The sequence below is a fragment of the Canis lupus genome, chromosome 13 (assembly GCF_048164855.1).
Source record: "Canis lupus baileyi chromosome 13, mCanLup2.hap1, whole genome shotgun sequence".
Lineage (NCBI taxonomy): Eukaryota > Metazoa > Chordata > Mammalia > Carnivora > Canidae > Canis > Canis lupus.
This window is the reverse complement of record NC_132850.1, coordinates 26,573,004-26,593,267: the sequence shown is the minus strand read 5'-3', so window position 1 is coordinate 26,593,267 and position 20,264 is coordinate 26,573,004.

Sequence of the window (20,264 nt, the reverse complement as noted above, 5' to 3'; positions counted from 1 at the left end):
CCTCCTATTTCAATTACACGTTTTAAAAAGAAGATGACATGTAAAAAGATATTAGGAGACACAGTGTACCGAAGAGCAAAGATATATGCCCAGTCTCATAACAGGAAGCGGGGACACTTTCTGCTTTGGAGGTGAGAAGGAATCAAGGTGAATTAAAATATAGGGGAGAAAATAAGGTAAGTGAGGGAACTCTCTAGATTGTAATGATATTCACATAAATATAGGAGACTAGATCATTTATGAGAATATGGTACTGGGTACAGTAGTGGGTCTATGTTTTAGGGTTTGGGAAATTTGGGCATTTTTTGAAACAGATTTATGGATGGTGTGACACACTGTAAATAGGACATTATTATAAAAGTCCAGCTGATGGTAGGTAGAATAAATTTGTAGTTTAAAATAATAATTACCAAATTACAGCAACATTCACTATGGTTCAATTTATTTTGGTTTAACTTATTTTCTCAGTAACAGATGTCCATGTTATTTGCAGTTGCCAAGCCACATGAATCTGTTTTGATAATAATTGTGGGGCTTATTTAAAAATATGATTTGTTTTATTAGACATAAACTGAATATTTAAATGCCACTAAATGATTTTTTTAAATAAGGCTACAGAATTCCAGTGAAATTACTCACATTTCTCCCATCTGTTATGCAAAAAAATTTAAAAAAATAAAAAGAAAGAAAGAAAAAGTCCAGGCTTAAAAAAAAAAATTAGCATGTATAAACACTTGACTTTCAGCATTTGCCTATTTACTGTGATTTACTAAATTGTTGCTTTAAATGAACAGAAAGAATAAAATGAAAATGGAACCAGCAGGAATAGACAAGTTTTGTTAGCCCAGAGAGGCATTATATAGAAATGTCAAACTGACCACCTACTGAAAATGTCTGGAAACCTCACTTCTTTCTAAATGTCACCAACTGCTCAAAATAAACACTGGATTGATGTACTAACAGCTTATATGATGTTCTTTTAAAGTTATCCATATTTTATTCATTCTTTTTTCCCTCCAAACTTCAAGTAACAACTGCATTTTATTTTGCTTTTCCCTAACAGAACATCTTAAAAATCTTGCTTTCTTCTCCCAGAATAACTTCCTCTGGCTTAGGCTACTTCACGATACCCTTTAATTCCTTTGAGGCCTGCTCCAGCCCAACATGAAAAGGGCACAGGATTTAAAGTCAGAAAACTCAAATTCAGAATCTGCCTCTTGTTAGTTTTGTGGCCCTTGAGCAAGTTTCAATCTATCTGGGCTACAGTTTTCCTGCTGGAAAGCAGAAGGATTCTAATCTCATCCTTCAACCTTAAAAATTCTGTGATTCAAACACAAAATTCTTAATACTAAGAAGTATACAGAAGCACCAACAGTAGGTTAACTAAACAAATATGGATTGAAAAGAATGCCAACGTCCTCATAGAAGAGAAATGTAGGCTTCTGTACCAATATTCTCATTCCATATTCTCCAGATGTGCCATTTGGGCCTCAGATTTTCATGTGAGACTATCATTGAGAATGTCAGAAAGAAAAGATTTAATTTGTATATGTAAGTGTGGATATATATTAAATGTATGTATACACACACACACACACACACATATTCTGGAAACTATCTTAGAATCCATTGAAGTCAAAAGGCATTCACAAGGTACTAGTTGCCAATGGTAAGATTTGATTTACTTGATAAACTATATCCAACCATATGATTGCTAGGAAAGCAATCACATAAAAACATCGGATATGTTACTTGTATAAAAAATATGTTTTAAATCACAAGGACAATCTAGTGCCAAGAACTTGTTATGATTCTCAAATATTTAAAATTATTTTGAACAAAGTACATGCCTTTTTGGAAATTGTAATAAATGTGTATTTATATTAAATGTTTGTTTTTAAATCTCTGGAATAGAACTAAACCATTTTGTTTAGTATCAAAAAGAGATGTATATAGCCTTTTTCCAAAATAACTAAGTTCAATGAATTTGCCACTTAGTTTCTGCAAAAAAGTACCACTGTATTATGTTTATGTATGTCTGCACATAGAGGTAAAATAAGTGATAACACTCTAACATGTTTATCAAACTCCTATAACTTCTTAATATTTCATCAATAATTTAGTATTTCCATGTACTAAGAATGTATTTATATTAAATGTTTGTTTTTAAATCTCTGGAATAGAACTAAACCATTTTGTTTAGTATCAAAAAGAGATGTATATAGCCTTTTTCCAAAATAACTAAGTTCAATGAATTTGCCACTTAGTTTCTGCAAAAAAGTACCACTGTATTATGTTTATGTATGTCTGCACATAGAGGTAAAATAAGTGATAACACTCTAACATGTTTATCAAACTCCTATAACTTCTTAATATTTCATCAATAATTTAGTATTTCCATGTACTAAGAATGTATTTTAGAGAAAAACTCAAGAGATACAGCAAATATATTTTTAATGTACTACTCTTGGAGTTTAAAAATGCCTAAAAATTATATCCCAGGGCAAAGGGTAATTTATGAAAATCACGAAGATTATATAAAGTAGAAGAAATCAGACTCCAAGAATAATTTTGTATTGATAAGATACTGACTAAACCATTGTCTCAAAATTATAGAAATTTGTTAAATCATCTCTCACTGCATTGAATTCAGGTGTGTCAATTATTTTGTGTGGTCCGATATACAAAGACAACTTTGCTACATTGTATAATATCCTCCAAATTTTTATAACTTCAGTAAAAATAATTCAGAATTAAGTTAGAGATTTTTTTAAAAATCACATTAATACGGAATCTCAAGAAAGGGTAATTCACGCGAGTGTTATCTTTAAGTATAATTAGCATAGCGTTATAATTTCAGATGTACAATATAATAATTTAACAATTCTATCTATTACTCAGTGTTTATTGACTAAGTGTACTCTTACTCCCCTTTATTTCATTCATACCTCACCTACCTCCCGCTTGGCAGCTATCAGCTTATATTTAAGAATCTGGTTGTTGTTGTTTTTTTTTGTTTATCTCTATTTTTTGTTCATTTTTTTTCTTAAATTCCACATGAGTAAAATCATAAGGTATTTGTCTTTCTCTAATTTATTTCACTTAGCATTACACCCTCTAGGTCCATCCATGTTGTTGCATTGGTAGCATCTTACTCTTCTCTACAGCTAAGTAATACTCCATTATATATATTATATATATATATATATATATATATAATATTCCTATATATATGTATATATAATCTTTATGTGTTCATCTATGGATGGACCCTTCAGATGCTTCCATATATTGACTATTGTGAATAATGCTTCAATAAACATAGAGGGGTATATATCTTTTTGAATTAGTGTTTTCTGTTTTCTTTTGATAAATATCCTTTAGTGGAATTACTAGAACATATGTTAATTCTAGATTTAATATTTTGAGGAACTCCAGACTGAAGCTTTCCACAGTAGCTTCACCAATTTCCATTCCCACCAACAGAGCATAAGGGTTCTCTTTTTGTCCATATCCTTGCCAACACTTGTTATTTCTTGTCTTTTTGATGCTAGCCATTATGGCAGGTGTATGATGGTACCTCATTGTGGTTTTGATTTGTATTTTCCTGATGATTAGCACAAAAGTGTTAATTCTACCTTTATTATTATTATTTTGGGGTGTACAAATGCCGTTTCAAAAACGAGGTTCAATTTTTCCCTACGACATGTGAATTGTAGGTCATATGACATGTGAATTACACATTCATCTTTCTAAATTATTCTTTACAAGTCCAGCTGCTTGTGACTTCAGTAGCCTTATATACTTATACTTACTGTTATAGCTAACGTTCTCTTTTTATTTTAAATATCTTAGATAGGGTCAGATGTCTAAATGCCAGTTCCTATCTTTCCAACTTACTGACTCAGCATTAGTACTACTCTAATAACTCTCAACCCATTAAGACCATTAATCCATTAACCTGTCACTTTCATATTGACAGTCAACCTCTTAATTACTAATTTAAAAAATCCGTTTAGATTCTAGCCCACAACTTTCATTTATTGAACTTATTTGAACAAACAAAACATAATACTCAATCCTAATTAAACCCAAATATCTTATCTCACCATGCACCCACACTTTCAACAGTATGCTGAAGGTACACATAACCATGCTAGCTACTCTCACTTCACATTTGGGACCACTTATCTCAATTGGGGCCTCAGCAGTGCTCTATGATTATAATACATATCAGAGGGAGTTTAGTCTCCCAATTGCAAAGAAGATTATTTCACACTATCTTGAATTTTCTCAAATTTCCAGCTCTCACCTCCCCACCTCACTCTCAAATGATAACCAGATTCTTAGTTCACTGAGCAAACTGAGAGAACCAAAATAGAACTTCTCTTCTCGCATCATCTACATCATGTTTGCATCTGTACCTGTGTACAGAATTTCCTTTCTGCTACAGTGAATGAAAAGTCCCTACATCTACCTAAGGCAAACCCATACACTTATATGCATTTCATCCTCCTCTCTATCTCAAGAATTTTGTTTCTCCATTTTTCTTTTTCAAAATGAATTTCATTTTTTTCCTGATTATCGGATCATTTCTATTCCCATTTGGATATAACATTCTATAACAGCTTTCACTAAAGAAAAAAGAAAACTATACCTTATGTGCTTAGTTACTGCCCAATTTCTCTGTTTGCATTTTGGCAAAATTCCTCAAAGGGTTTGTTTATGTGTGCTGCCTCCATTTGATTTCTTAGGGCTTTGATCACAACCATTCCTTTGAAATTGTTTTACTCAAGGATAATGACAATTTCCATGTTGGTAAATTCTATGGTTATGTGGTCTATATTTAGTCCTAATTTACTCAACTTCCAAGCAGCATTTGACACAGACATTCCCTACTTCTAGAAACATTTTCTTCTTTTCAATTCTAAGACACTACCTATTCTTGGATTTTATTTTAATATTTCCTTTCAAATTCACTTTCTGCATTTCTTTCCTCTTCCTGATTAAGTACTGGAATGACCCAGAACTCAGTCATTGCCTCTCTATCCATCCTGATTCCTAGCCAATGCGATCCAGTCTTAAGGCTTTGGAAACCATCTACATAAATTTGTATGCTTATCTTAGAATGTACCCACTGTCTCTTGACTGTTGATCTGATTGCCAAATCTCTATCCTCACTTGGATCCTCAGTAGACACTGACATTTAACATTGAGTGTTTCTAAAATGATTATTTATATCCCATCAAAACTGGTACCACCATTCATCCAATTGTACAGGCTAAAACATTTGAAATATTCTTTTTTTTTTTTTAACATCCAAACTTCAAATCCTAAATCATGAGCGATTATATTATGCTCTGCTTTAAAATATATCAGTCTGACTACTTGTCTTTACCTTCAATGCTAGCACCTTAGTCTAAGGCATTACCTCTACAGAGGCTGGGGTGATTTAATTTTTTAAAAATCTGATTATAACACTTCTCATGTAAAGCATATGGTACCTGCTTCCCAACTTCCACTTAAAAATTGTCAGCTCTTCTGTGAACTTCAGAAAGTACTAACTGCTTTGTCCTTGACTTAACAAAAGGTAAAATATTTCTAGGAACAATGACTTTGTTCTCACTATAAATTATTTTGTGAACATATGTGGTAAACAAGATTTTTTTGTTTTTTGCTTTTAGAGTCAGGCGTTCTAAGATGAGAACTTACCTGCCCTACTTAGTCATGATATTACGCATGAATATCTGACCCTCAGATTCTGAGTCCTGCTTGTCTTCCCAGACTTCAGAGATCTGCTAGTCTCTCCCTATCTAGGTACCCTCCCAGAATTTGCCTACCTTCCTCTATCTCTTAACTTCTTATTTGATAGTCAAATAGCACTGCCTGCCACTTGACAGATCTTTATACCTCTTAAATCTGATACCTTTATCTCTCTGCAACAAATTTGTAAGTTATATTTCTGGTTGCTATTGTCTGATCCTAACCCATTTCTGACTATTTCATTACAAGTTTACATATTTATTTTTATAGATTAATCTACCATACTTAGCATATATATTTTTAAATTTTATGCTCCTTGTCCTTGTGGGGACTTAGTCAGACATAGAATAATCACTGAATTTAAACTCATGTAAACATCCATATTGTTAGTTTTCCTTACTTTTCAGATAATTTTTTCCTCTTTACATATATTTCATTTCTCTATAGATCTCTGAAACTAATGATCTTTATTGAATACAATGAATAATCTACATGACTTAATCAAATTTATTTTTCTATTAAAATGAGTTTTATTTTATATTTCAAAACTATTTTATGAGAGGGCAGTTGTTCACAGGAACTAACTAGTTCATCCTATAACATAGTAGAAAGTATTATGTTACACTGCTTGATTTAAATTCTTAGAATTAAAACAAATAGTTATAGATCATTTACTAAATTAAAAATGCAGTGCTCCAAAATATATTTTTATTGCCACGCTTGAAGTTCAACAACTCTATCTTATTGGACTGATTTAAAACATTCAGTTAGAAAAAAAAAAAAAAAACATTCAGTTAGAACAAGATTATAAATAAGCAATAAATATGCTCAGCTATTTTCTTATGTTTGAGCATATTACTTGAAAATTAAAAAAAAAAAACTTGATTTTAGCATATCCATTCTAACATATAAACTGCCCACTGATGCCTGTCTCTAAATTTTAAACTTGTTTACATATTTATAAGTTGGAAGGTCAAAAAGGTAATGTAAGTATTAAGAGTGAAAAGAAAAAAATTAGTCATATATTTTATGCTAAGATTTAATACCATAATAGTGCTAAATTATAGTGTGAAAATGCAGGCATTTTGTACTTTAACTGGACTAACAAACAAGGTACAAATAAACAATAGGAATGAAAATGAATGAATAAAAATACAATAGTCAAGCAAATAATTAAGGGGAACACTGTGTTGTAAGTCTTCCAAAATGAAATTGCGATACTGGAGGTCATGCTGATTAACATGCTAAATAAATTTAAATCAGTGGTGTGATTCTGCTATTAAAGCTAATGAGTTACTAAGGTGCTTTTATAGTAGAATAGCAGCACAGATGAAAAATGAAGCTTTCTAAATTACCTAAGTGAAAAAATATGCAAGGGTTAGGAAGGAATCAGAGGAAAGATCTAGAATAAGAATTTGGGATACTAGAAACTCTTAATATCAGAAAAATCATGAATGATTATTCCCAAAGTATGTTGCAGATTGAACAAGATAGAAGATTAAGGAGAAACACAAGATAAGCTTAATCATAAAGTGAAATACTTTGACAATAAAAATGGGTAAATATCAGACTGACTTTAGGAAAGTTGTGAAGTTATTTGCTTAGAGAGTTTTTAACACAGACTAGGGCTACACTAAGATGTTCACTAGATGCTCACTATAAGGTTATCTCCCAAACATAATCATTAAAAAATAAACCAGACACTCTAGTTGGCACTTAATAAAAACTCTTTTGACTATTATCTATTTTAAATTGTAGTTGGCCAGTTTCAATGAGATCAGAATATGTCTTGGAATTCAAAAAAAAAAAAAAGATTTAAAATAAGAAACTAATTCTGAATTCTAGCTGACTTAGTGTTTCTTCTCACTCTACATGGCCACAGTATCAAGAAATAAGGTTATTTGTTAGTGAGAAGAAAGAATAAGGAGAATAAGGATACATATACACATACACATCCAAGAAACTACATCCATTACCATTATTAAAAATATATACATACACATTTAAACACTTAAAAAAACCAGCTCTCAGCCTTTGTGACATGCATATTGATGGAAGGGACACAGAGTCTTCCATATAAATCATAAATAATGTCTCATTATTTTATGACTATATTTTCAAATACATAAGATTTAAAAATTACACATAATTATGAACAATGGACCAAATTCAAAAGCAGATATCCCAGTCCAGAAAATCATTGTTGTTGAGACTTAGAGGAGGAAAAAGTAAAATTTAGAAGAATAATCTCAACACACTAGAAGAGGGAGTAGTCTCTTAGTGCTAAGATTAATAATAGTGAGTACTTTCTAGGTGAAAGGAAACTGAAGTTGCTATCAGAAACCCAATCCATAAATGCATAGTTGTTCATCATTATGACAGAGTAGAAAACGTGCATATTGCTCATTTCTTAATGGGGTCAGTCATTGCCAACAAATCTTTTTGGCATCTTTAATAAACTCTAAGCTTAAAAAGAAAAAATATATATACTCTTCAAATGTTGCTATACATAATTCCATGAGTTAGATTATCTGTTCCAAAATACAGCCTGGCCTTAAAGGAATAAAAATAAAAAAGCGATACACTCTAAGAAGACCATCTTAAGGAGGCTTGATTATGTTTTGATCCACAGATTACAAAATTAATATTAGTAGTTCCCGTATTTGACAAGTATCTGATGATTTTTCTTAGAAAGCTTTACTTAAAATATCAATTTTTAGCATTTAATACTAGAAATGTTCAAGTTATAAATATGGGATGGAGCCCTTTAATGTGTATTATACAACTCCCAATTGTTTGTGCTGCAAAACAAAGACACACAAATACACATAAACATATATTTTAAATTAAAGCCACAATGGGCAATTACTGTAGTATTCAAACATTTATTTACTAATCTGTTCAACAAATATCATGTTGATCTACATGAAATTGCCATTTTTGTAGGGCAGAAGTAATTGGATTATTGGCAGTTTCATATTGTTCGACTTAATGTTTATTCAATCACTTCTGTGTTTGAGATAGACACTGAGGATATAATGTGAAGAAAATTAGTCTGTAAGTAAATTAATCCTCTTCTGTTTTAATGGTCTTTTAGTATCTCTATAGATCCCCTGGATGACTATTTTCAATCCATCTATCAGCTTCCACTCATTCCTTCTACAAATATTTATTTGGCACTTAATAGATACCAGGTATTTGCCCAGGTTTTACAAATAAATTCATTATCAAAAGAAACATAATGCTCTAATGAAATTTAAACCTCGATCAGGGAAACATATATCAAAACAAATAACCCTCACAACATTTTAAGTGTAAACATTGTGATAGGTCCATTAAGGAATAGGTACAAGAGTCTCTAAAAGAGCACATCAGAAAGATCTTGTCTGATTTTGTAATCAGAAATCCAGATTCTTTGAGGCATTTTAGGGCTATAATGGAAGAACCTGTAATAATGGTTAATATCCAATGTAACTGACTAAGTGCTTTACACATTTAAATCACAGCCAAGTAGACACTACTCTGGTCTCCCTTTTACTTCTCAGGAACTGAATCCCGATGGGCTGAGCAACTCGCCAAAGAAGACAAAGCAGAGATATTATAGCAGAATTGGACTCCAGCAGTCTTCCTCTAGTACCTATGCTTTCAGTCATTGTTTATGTTGCTTTCAAAGGCTTGGCTTTGATTTATGCTGCATGGCCTGGAACTCCAGGGCTAACACCCACAGCCCTAGGATACAAATCTCAAAAAAAAAAAAAAAAAAAAAAAAAATATATATATATATATATATATATATATATATATATATATATATATCTCCCCCCCTAGGGTTTTTCAAATAAGCCCTTTTCTTTGTGAACTGAGACAGAATTAGGGAAAGCAGAACAGAAGAGTACTGGCAATTGATGGCATGGTTAGTCAGCCGAGAAACAGTTTAAACTAGGTCGACTCAAGTAGTCATCATCTCTGTTCTTATAATCCTGTGAAATGTGACCTGAAATTCCTTTTCTTCTGAAACCCAAGATCCAACACAGGAATTGAAGCAAGCTTTACCCAGCTCCATAAATGCACACTCCAAAGAAACCGAAGCTTACAAACAACTGCTAACCAAGGGCAGAGTCTCACAATACCAGTTTGTGTACAACCAACTCCAAATTTTAGTAGTCAGGGTTAAAACTGAATAATTTCATACAACATGAAATCCTTAAGGAGATGTAACATATTTGGGCAAGTGAAATACTATTCAGTATACTTGGTAGAAATTCTTCCCAAGCCATTAATTTCATGGCAAGTGATACCTCATCACTCCAGATGAAAACTGATACTATGAACATTACCATTTAATGCACTTAGTCTGAAGTGTAATACAATATTCATAAAATATATAATTATTATTAGAATTGGTAAATATCAACTATAGGACACAAAATTTTCTGTGCCACCAAATCCCATCTTTTCAAATATTCACCTCTCCCACGCAGTTAAGGAAGAGGGGCATAATCTTCACTGTTTTCCCCTACACCTCATTTGTAGGAAGCATTTCCACTCTGTTCAGAAGCCATGAATGCCTACTTTTTAAGAGATATCTTCATCTATATGTAGACATCAAGCTTATTTAGAAGTTTATCCCATTCAACAAAGTACAAGTAGAACATTGTAGCATAGCAAGAGAGAAGTTATTGATGTGTATGGTATATGAGTTTATCCATGACACAGGTTTCTTAGGTTGCAAGCAATGGATACCAGCATGGATATTTTAATCAAATAAGGAATGGGTTAGAAGGGGATATAGGAACTCATAGGATGCAGGGAAGGCAAAACAACCAGGCTTAAGTCTGATAAGAAACAGGCAACACATATCTTACTAGGCTTTCCAAGTCACCTCTACTGCTACAAGACTGAATGCTAATCATTTGTTCTGTTTTGAATTGTTCTATTCAAGTTTTAAATCCCAACCCCCTTCCCTCCAAAAGGGAATCTGACTGAATAGATCTTAGGCCTCTATATTCTTGCTGGAGAAAGGAGAATTCTAGGAAGGTTCTAGTAAAAGAAGCCTCCAAGGACCCTTCTGCTTGTGGAATAGAAAAACTTGATATATTACATCAAAATTGATCCATACTGATGGTGAATCTTTCCCCAAAAGGAAATCAAGATGCTGTTATAAATCACTGTTGGTTGGCAAACGATGAGAAAAGTAAATAAAACAATTTTTCCCCTAAACTCACTACCCAACAATACCACTCCTAGATAGTCACCAAAAACAAAATGAATATACGCATATAGATTCCGAAAAGATATGTACAGAATATACAGAGTAATATTTTTGGTTAGGAAATACTGGAAATTACCTAAATGTCCATTAATAGTAAAACGGGTAAACACTACATGAAATAACATAGGTGAATTTCACAAATAATCTGTTGAAAGAAGCAAGATACTAAAGAGTACCAAACTGCAAACTAGTTGCAGGTAAAACTTAACTTGAGTTGTTAGAAGTCAACCTATGAATTACTCTCAGGAAGGTAGGAACCAGCAAGGGACAGGAGGGAGTTTCTAGGGTGCTACCAATCATCTCTTTCTTGATCTGCTCAATGGTTGTGTTCAGATAATAAAAATCTATCCACCAGTGTAAAAAAAAAAAAAAAAAATGAAAGCACAATGTGTTTTTAGCTTTCATGTAATAGTAAACGTGAACCATATACACAGCATTGTGTTCACATGCAAACTCTCCAGAATTAGCTAATGTTATTGAAGTGCTTTTACATGTATTATCTGAAATTCACTATAAACCCTAAGAGAAAGTCATGCTAGGTGAGACATAGTGTGGTGTTCTCCACAACGTGGGACAAATACTCACTGGTGGCACACAAATTGATTTCAGGTGGCCTACAGGCATGGCCTTACATAACGTTGAATCACACAGTGAGAAAATTGTCCTGTTTCAAAGCTTCTGATTTTACTAAGGAAAGTTCTCAGTCTGATACCAGTATATCTTCAACCTCTTTCTATGGCTTGCTAATTTTTTTTTTTTTTTAACAAAGAAAGAGCAAAACCTCAGGATTCAATCCTTAGCGAGATTTTCTTGCTAGAATTTAATGACATTGATTTAGCTTGGGTTTTGTTCTGTGCATGTGTTTTATGGACACCTCTCATTTATGGCAAATGTTACTGATTATCCATTTGTAATAACTATAACATTTTACTTTATATAAATTTGGTTCGAAAGGGAGTCAATTAAAACGTATTTAGGAAATAAGAGAACAATTGAAATACAGACTAAAAAAAAAGTAACTTATGATACATCTGATTGAAGTTTAAAAAAAATTGCTGTAACTGGAGTGAGGGAATGGGATGAAAACAACTGTATTTGGAGTTTAAAATCTAGATTCTAGATGCAAATCTAGAACATATTGTAAGAACTATCCAAACAGGCTGTATGGCATTGGGTGAGATATCTCACCTTTTTGTATATTAGCTCTGTCTGCCAAATATGGATAATTCTGTCCAGGTTTTATCTCACAGGGATACTATGAGAATCAAATAAAGTTTAGTGAATGTAATTCTTAGAAGCAAAACACCATGCAAATCTAAGCGATTACCATTGCTTTCAGTTAGCTCCATTTTCAGGAAAAAAGGCAGAGCGCCTTTAAGTGATTTGCTCAAGAACTGACCACAAACAGTGGTAGACACATGAAACTGGCTTCTTAAATGCCTGACAATGGTCTTCTGTCCATAGATCACCTGCTCCCATATTAAAGAGTTTCCAAAGTTTATATAGTTTCTGTTTACAGAAAGTATAAAGAAGAAAGTAGGTTAAGTGAAGTCCTACAACGCCAAGTGTAATGAGATACAGCTGAACGGGTGGTCTTGCTTAGAGTACACCCACAGGACAAGCTACAGGCCAGTGAGAAGCAGCTGCTTAGATCTACTTAACAAAGAGGAATTGCCATCCAAGTCCTCACCAATCAATCCTTAATTGTATTGCACTTAGGGGTCCTGTCACTGTCACGCCAACTCTTAGGTATGGACAGGGGTCATTTTCTAAATTGAAGCCTTAAGTGAAAACCACATGTAGGTCAAAATTACCCTGCATTTTTTTAATTCACTCAGCCATGAATTAACAACATACATATCCTCTGTGTGCACTTCTATAGAGTAATGATTCTGTGTGCTACAATTTGAGAGAGGTTAAGCTAGCACAAGAAACTGGCACTATTTCCTATAGTTAGAGGAAAATCTAGGTGTAGCAGCTAAAAAATTCAAATAGGACTTTAGTGATCAAAATTCCTAGTAACAAATGAGGGGCAGATTGAAAACTATGAAATATCCTTGCTCATTTTACTTTAATATTAAGCCTCTAAAATTTAACACAATTTCTTACAACTTTATAATTCAGTGTGTTCTCATATTGGAGGGTGGGATCAATTGTTAAGGCGGTGTGAAATGAAATAAATTTATGAAGGACGTCTTATGAGGATATCACATTGCTGAGTTACAAAGATGTGTTGGCCAGAATATGGTGTATCTTCCATCTATTGTTCACCTATTACCTAGAAGTTTCATCAGACAACTGAAATTTCTCTATGAAATGCAATTCTAAGCCAGAAATCATAGCTGCCATTAAAATTAAAACAGCTTTTTTCATAACCAAAGGTACTCCCAATATATAAATCAGAGAGCTTTGTAATCCAGAGCCACAGATATATATATATAAAATACGTGCTCAATTACATCCAAAAATCCAAATAAAAAATCTAAAGATCTTATGAATTCTGAAACCCATCTGAACCCAAATTTCAGACAATGGTAGACCCCTGTTATTTAGTAAAATTATACAACTCTGTGTTTAAAGTGATATAATACTAGACTGATGAAATTGCCATTTGTGTAAATCAGAATTTATTAAGCATACTAGTTTATATTTATTAAACAAGAAATAAAATGAATTCTAATAGCCCTATTGTGACCAATCACATGAATATACAGAGAAAATCTGATATTTGTCTTAAATAATATTTTCCTGTGCAGAAAGAACCAGAAGGACATGCAGTTCAATTTCCATACATGGAAGAGCAACTCCTAGAAATGCTGCATTAAAATTATTTTAAAAAGTAAATTGTGGTTATTAGAGGTAGAAAATATTTGTAATCATAAATCACAAAGTCAAATCCATAAACTATCCTCAATATTAAATTGTCATGAAATATTGGTCATGACCCCTTTCTTAAAAAATATCTGTTAGAAGATTTAGCAAGGTTTTGTGTCAAAATAAACACCAAGTAATTCAGAATGGAAACTTCATTTCCTGTTAAGCTCTAACTTCTATGAGAAACATAACCATATATTTCAAGCCCACAGCTTAAGTGGCTTATAGGAGTTTTATCTTCTATTTAACTGCACTCAAAGCCAATGTGTTTATATATATGTCCCTCTCAAATAATGCCTCACATTCATTAATACATTCTACACATATTCTGAATAGTTACTTACATTTCTGACATTGTTCTAACCAATAGTAGGTCAACAATAGTGAACTAGACATAAGTGTTCACTGCTTTCAGGAAGCACTGAACAGTTAATAACAAGCATGACACATGTCACAAAATGGTAGAAACCGTAGGTGTGCTTCATGTAGTAATGTGTAGCTGGATGGGGAGTGAGGGAGGGTAAAATATTGCTCATTATTTTTTAAACACAATTAGAATATGGTCATTGCAACAGATTCAGTGTGATTTTTCAATGACAATCAAGACATAATTATGGTCCTGATAAAAATATAATGTTCATATGGGACTATGTGGGTCATTTCAAGTCTATTTTGGGCATTATTTTTTAACCAAATGGCTCTATCTTTTAAATTAAAAGTTCAAAACAAATATTTTAATTTTTATTCTAGGAGATGACACAGAATAAATTCTACTAATGAAATGTGGGCCTTGCTTTCATAATAGTTCACCCAGGATACTATCCTAATCACTTTTTTTTTCTTTTTTAAAGATTTATTTATTTATTCATGATAGACATAGAGAGAGAGAGAGAGAGAGAGAAGCAGAGACAGGCAGAGGGAGAAGCAGGCTCCATGCAGGGAGCCCGACGTGGGACTTGATCCCAGGACTCCAGGATTGTGCCCTGGGCCAAAGGCAGGTGCCAAACCGCTGAGCCACCCAGGGATCCCCCTTAATCACTATTTCAACTTTTCCAGATGTTTCTATTTTTTTTCTTAAATCACTTAAACATAGGACTATGACCAGCACAGGTCTCCCTGTCCATTTTAGTGACATAGTCAAAAGATAAATAAAGAACTAGACAACCAAATAAGCATCTGCTGAAAATATCTCAAAGGAGGCATATTTTTAAAAGGGTACCCCTTTTAAACACATGGAAGGTTATTTTTAGATTTGAAACTACTATTTCAGAAAAGCAATATTGTTTATTTGGAAGAAACACTGAAGGAAAAGAACAATGGGTTAGGTGTAGAGCAAAACAATGTACTATAAAAATAAGCATCAAAGGAAAAAGTAAAGATATGCCATGTGGAAAAACATATTTCACCAATGTGTTAGGAAAAGTAACAAATACTACCAAATCACACAGAGGACGAGACATTTCTTCATAGTGATTTTCTACAGATGTCAGCTATGGCTGGCCACTAATTTATGCTCAGAGAAATAAATAAGAATGGATGGTTTTAGTTGAAGGACTTTTAGGTTTGATGTTTAAGCTTTCTTGGAAGGATTGCTGGTTATTCTGTATATATAAAAGTACTTGCAAAGGCATATTCAAATCTTATTTTTAACATGAAGGCAGTGGTCTGTAAAAGGTGCATGCATCGCTCTGGTAATGACAAAAACAAGGTAGGCCCCCTCCTCCCATCTTTCTAGCCTCTCCACACAGAGTGGTCATTTATTTTTCAGTTTGTCTTAATGGCATCACTATTTTTCCTGGCTTCCACAGTTGAAAGCAGCTGTTGGGACCACAGCTTTGGAATTAAACACCTGAGGCCCAGCTCGATCACTTTAATTTTGAGCAAACAACCTCACCCAGCCTTGGTTCCCTTCTCCATACACTAGGGATCCTAACAGTGTCCTCACTCAGATTTTTGTAAAGATCACAATAATTCAGGTAACCTAAATCTAGTAAGCATGCATTATGGGAGCTGATATCATTATTGCTATGATTATCCATGTATTGTCAGGATCACTAAGTTTTATTCTTCCTTTTCTGAGCTTCTTGACCCTTCCTACGGTCTCTCACTCGGTTTCCTAGTGTTCTCCCTTTCTTGGTTGCAGACATATGTTCCACCCTCCTCATAAACAAAAAAAAACAAACAAACAAACAAACAAAAAAAAGAACGCTTCTCTTTTGTACACCTGGCTTCAGCTATAAATACAGCCTGTCCCTTTCCTCCTGCTGCCACATTTACCCAAATGTGACACCCCAGCTGCATGAAATCACAGGCTAATAGGCTATCCAGCCTAAAGTGTTTGCAGCTGGGGAAGCCTAGCATTACCACCTAACCTCTCTGGTAAGAGAGTCTCATTCCTCCTGAACAAAATTACTCTCCGACCTAAGGCATTTAACCTCTGTCAGTACCTTTCATCAGGGGTTCACCAGACCTTCCCCCATAGAAGCCCTGGTGCCCATTGTAAAATGGCAACTTGAGCAAATGAGAGAACTTCTCTTTTGCCACAGATTTCAAGGTCTTATACTGTGAGTGCACCCCTTGATTCCTTACCACAAGGTCCCTGGAGTACAAAAGGTTGTGTTGACTTTGGTGTCTATCCCGTCCCTTCTCGCCTTTCTGCCTTCTCTTTTCTCCCTCTTTCCCTCCAATCCTCCTCTATCATCTCCTCTACCTGCTTTCACTTCTTTTTATTAGACCTGAGTGGGTGCAGGTTTTTTCAGACAATTTTAAATATGTTTGGTTGCATCAAGGTGCATCTGGTTTGAGCAATACTTTGTCGGTCACCCAGAACGGCATCTGAAATCTCCTATTCTAGATGGGTGACAAAAATAGAGCAAGCTGTAAATATGCAGCTGGGTTAGATGTATGGAATTTAACCACTTGTGTTTTGTCAGACTGCCTTAGGATGGCTAAACCCATTCTGAAAGGAAGAAAGGACAAGGTGAATAGCCAATCCCTACGTGACTTGTAAAGTGATATGAAAATATTTCATCGCACTTCTAGCAAATATTTGAAAATTTGAAGATTTGCCTCCTTGCCCTCAAAGAAGATGAAACTTAGTTTTGGTTGCTAATAGTTCGGGCTCTGGATTACTGATTTATTAAGATCTATAATAAAAGAAAAATTGAGGCTAAGATCTTTGTAGAGGGATAAAAAGGATCTTGGGAAATATCAGAGTTAGGAGGACCTAGCGGAAGGGTTACTAGCTGGCATTCCAGATACAGGGGAGCAACGGGAAGGAATCTAGGAGGTATTGTCTGGAAGGTGTCAGTATGTATTTGTGTATGTGTTTGTGCTTATAATGGAAAAAAAGGAATCTGAGCCTTTGTGTGCCAGTGTGATGGCATTGACTCAGAGAAAATCCCTCATAACGAACACCATGCTGGAAAACACATTGCATCAAAGTTCTTAGCAGCTGACAGCTCAACTCTACTTGGGTGAGACTCTGTCACCGGTTATATTCAGGAGAGGTAGAACTTTTGGTCTTCATGGAGAAAGGAAATTGGCCCCTTCCTCACATACTTTTTCATGACCACCCAATAGGGAAAATGCTGTGTCATGTCGTGAAACTTTGTTCTGACCCTATATTATTCACTCCTAACTCAAGCTTTTCTACAATGCCTTTAGACAAACTATAATCCCTAAAGTGACTCGTGGAAATGAGCAAGATGCTGGGGAGGAATTCTCACAAATTTAACTTAGGGAGCTAAACTGAATGAATTCACCTCATTTACACTCAGGGATAATAGGTACCTGAGATGCAATATCCCCACAGACCCTACCCAAGAAGTCCTTGATGGCATGCTGCAGCATTTCCTTCACCTCAGTGTGGATGAAATGTGGGCTTGAGGACTCTGAGGTCATGCAGGCTTCTGAGGCTCAATAAAATATCAGAAGTTCTGGGGAAGCCTCAGAATATAACATCTTCATTTCCTAATAATTTATTATGATAGCATAACTGATACAGGATGGCATCAATTCATTCCATATTTATCTATTTTGATTTTTGTAATCAGACTTCCCCCAGAAAAATACTTCACTCAAGGAGGAGGGGTGAGGGTGGGGCACAGACCTGGTCTTATCAGTGACTGCAGATCTGTATGATTTCAACAGCTTGATTTGCTCTTCTTCCCCTCATTCCCACCCTGCTTGGCAAATTGTAGGCAAAACTAACCAAATCCCCCAGCACCATGTGATACCACCATCTCCCATACCCACCATCCCACTGATCCAGAACCACATACCAAATAATCTTTGTCTTGGAAATTACTCTTCCATGAAGTTGGCCTTAATGTGCGTAAAGTCACACATGTAGACCCAGAACCTCTCACCATCAAGGTCATCATTAGGGCCTGGAGCATGTATTAATTCAAGGCAACACAGGCTCCTGCGACAAAGGACTCAGACTTCAGTAAGCTAAAAAACCTGAAATTAAAAAAAAAATCTTACTGGCAGCCTCAGATGAATCACAAAAGGTCACCTTCTTCAGACATTTCTCTTACCCATCTCATGTACGCCAGGCAATGAAAATAACTAGAAAAAATGTATATTCCCCAAAATAGAGAATGACAAGAATTTGGGAAAATCCTCTGATCAAAGAGTCTCACTTCAACTTAGAGCTAGCTAAATTTACACACGATGAGCTGGCATGGACAGAACACAAGGACTCCACATAAAGCCTCCTAAGCTCCAGTGTCATCCAGGAGAGGTCCAGCAGGAAGAGCACCACAGATACAGATGACAGTGTACCAGGTAGCGCTGCTTCCTCATCAGTGGCAAAATGAAATGCCACTCCAGAATACAGTCACGATCAAGTCAAAACGTTGAGTAAATTCTACATGGAGTTGTGTTGATCCTGTTTGCCACGCTACACTTTCTCATCACCCCCATCATCTGTCCCCTGCTCAAGCTCAAGCCCAGGTAATCACGGGGCCCACCAGCTTCTACAAACACTGGAGTGCCTATGCCACACCGTTATGCTGTATTTTACTTCCACACCTTTCTGCATTCATGTATTCTCTCTTCTTGTTCATAAATGTTTCCTCTGTCTGGAACCATCCCATCAGACAAACAGCCTAAAATATCTCCCATCTCAAAACAAAACAAAACCTCTCCTGTGATGTTCACATTAGTCTTCAGCTTGCATCCAATACCTGAGCACCTCTTTTAGCAAACAAACGAGCAAAACCAAAACATGATGTTCATCTCTGTTCTACTTCCTAGTCAGGCTTTCATCTTTGCTATTCCACCAAAACAAGAGTTGACAATAGTTATCTCCATTGTTGCTAAATACTATGGCTTTTTTTTTTTTTTCAGTCATCTTCCTATTTGTCTTGACAGCAGCACTTGACACCGTTTAATCACAGTCTCCTAATAATAGTCCCTCCACTTAGCCTCCTTGATGTCACCTCCTTATGGTTCAACTTCTACTTCACAGAGAGTCCTTGAGAGTTTAATCTGTGGGATTCTCCTTATCTTTTCAAACTCTAAATTTTGGAGTTCCCCTGGGTGTACCTTCTGGGCACCTCTTGTTCCAGGATTTTATAACATCTATGTCTTCCTAACTCCTAAATTTATATCTCTGGCTCAGTATCCCTTCCCGACAAAATCATATAATGAAGTCAACTATTTTAAGTCTATTTCAAACAATTTTAAGTGAAGTTATTTTGCTATTCTAATTAATTTATTCACCTAGGATTGAAAATAATATCAGCATTTTAGGGTTATTGCAAAGTTGAACTGAAATGCCCTAGGTGAACAGATTCTTTAAAAATTATTTTAAAGTGTTAAAAAATACAAATGACTCCAAATTAGAAAATAGCTCTAATATTTTTTATCAAATTGGCCCAGATATTAAAAATGTTAGTGGCTCAAATATAATGCTACTTTTCAAAATGACATTCCTCTATTCAGTATACAATGATTCTATGAATCTATGTAAATTTTTATGTTACATTCTTGCATTTTCCATGAGATTCACTAAAATAAAATTGTATGTGAACTTTTAAAATCTATCTGGCAAACACCTTTATTTTTCCTGAATTGATCCTTCAGGGAGAAAAAGAAAAAATGTTATGTTCCAAAAAACCAAAAAAGTCGTGAAAGTTTACCACTGAAATAGAAGCAGACCAACCCAGTAAGACAAAACACTCCATTTATAATATTTGCTGTCCTATTAGCCTTCATAGAAAATTATTTCCAGGGAAAATCATAAATAAAAGAACTGCTAGATTAGAACAATCAAGAAAATTGATTATTTGAAAACTTAACGTTCAAACAAGAGTTGATTTTTTTTTTTTTTTTACCTTTTCTACAC